The sequence below is a fragment of the Bactrocera latifrons genome, unplaced genomic scaffold (assembly GCF_001853355.1).
Source record: "Bactrocera latifrons isolate USDA-ARS-PBARC rearing strain unplaced genomic scaffold, ASM185335v1 scaffold_74, whole genome shotgun sequence".
NCBI lineage: Eukaryota > Metazoa > Arthropoda > Insecta > Diptera > Tephritidae > Bactrocera > Bactrocera latifrons.
This window is the reverse complement of record NW_017537423.1, coordinates 214539-216457: the sequence shown is the minus strand read 5'-3', so window position 1 is coordinate 216457 and position 1919 is coordinate 214539.

The window sequence follows — 1919 nt, the reverse complement described above, 5'->3', positions numbered from 1 at the left end:
TAGAAATATTGTAGAATTTAATAAAATATTAAAAAAAATGTTAACTAAAAAAAATTACAAAATTTTTAAAAAACAATTTAAAAATATTTCTGGCATGCTTTAATAGTATTTTCTATTGTTGTACCTGCAGCGCATTATAAGTAATTGGCCGCTGTTAATTTTGTTGTACTATTTCGAATTTGAGTTTTGCATATATTCTGAACTTTGGACCAGAAACTTTGGTTTTTTCTATAATTTTCAAACTATAAAAAAACGATTGAAAAACATTAAATTTTTCATTTCTTTTTGATATTTTTTTTACTTTTCTATTTTAAGTCATAAAAAATATTACAAACCTTATAAAGTTTTAATTTTATTTAATTTCTTTTTAATTTTAATTAGTTTTTTTTTAATTTTATTAACTTTTTTTTTAACTTTTCAGGCACGTATTTTTGAAATAATAATTTCGATTTTTTATATGCGCATATGATTCTGGAAAAAGCTAAGAACCCCGATTTTTTTTTTAACTTTTTTAAATTAGCCCTAAAATATATATTTTTAACATGAACGTGAACATCATGAGGAAAATATTTTAAATACTTTATTAAAAGGTGAAATTTTAATAAAATTTTATAAATTGTTTGACGTCTTATTTTTTTAATTATTATTTTAATTATTTTAATACTTCTTTTATAATAAATACAATTTTTTTTAGCAACGTAAATTTTGATTTCTTATACACGCATACTATGCTTTTAGAAAGCATTTAACAGGCTTCAAAACATAAAAACTTATAATTTTTACATGAACGCTATCAAAAAAATATTTTGAAAGTTTTGTTAAAAAAAATTATATTTTAATGTTTTAATTGTTAATGTCTAACTTAATGCCTGTCTCTTATACACATCTAGATGTGTATAAGAGACAGTGTCAACAAAGCAATTAAAAAGAGAATGAAAACGACACAGACAAAAATGAGAAAAATAAAATAAAATAGCAGCATTTTTTTAACAAATACAAGTAAACACCCCTTGCACACACACACACACGTTTATATGTTTACATATAATATATATATGTATATGTTATAGGAGTCGTGCTGTCGGTTTGTGTGAACGCCAGCAAAAAGCAGAAAAAATTAAGCAAAAAATGCAAAAAATTCAAAATATTGAGCATTCTATGCAATTTGTCTGTTTGACTTGCAAGCGCAAATGTTGAATAAATAAACAATAGTTAGTATAATAGCAAACACAAGCGTTCACGCACACACACACATACATATATATATTTATATAATTAAATATAATTTTAATGGCTTGCAAGCTGTATAATTGCAAACAATTAAATGATACATACACACACTTAAACATATATAAATCAATAAATTAATATATGCATATATACAAAAGCAATTAATTAAAAAAACACAACAACAATAATGTTAATAAACGTGAATACTACAAAAATTAGCATAAAGGCTATTCTTTCCTTTTACTACAACAAAAACAAAACTGAATACCTAACACTTCATAATAATATAAACCAATAAAAATTAAAAATAATTTAAACTATGGAAATTAAAAGATAATTGTAACGTTGACAAAAAACCTATACATGTATGCATATAAATAAACAATTTGTTGCAGTGTGCATACAAGAAAAATTATGTAAAAGTAAATGATGAAAACACATGAGAAAAAAAATATTAAAATACCATTTATTTAGTTTTTAGTATTTAATATATAAATAAAAAGAATTAAAAAAAATAGCAATCATGTGTACTTTTAAGTGGAACGAAAACCAAAAGTACTAAAAGTTGGCTGAAATGAAAAAAAATTAGCAAACAGCGTATACTTTAGTTTTCAGCACAAGGGTAAGTGTTTGGGTGCATGTTGGTGCTTTGTGAGGGTTAAAGCACGCGTGTGCAGCTGAGCTTCTAT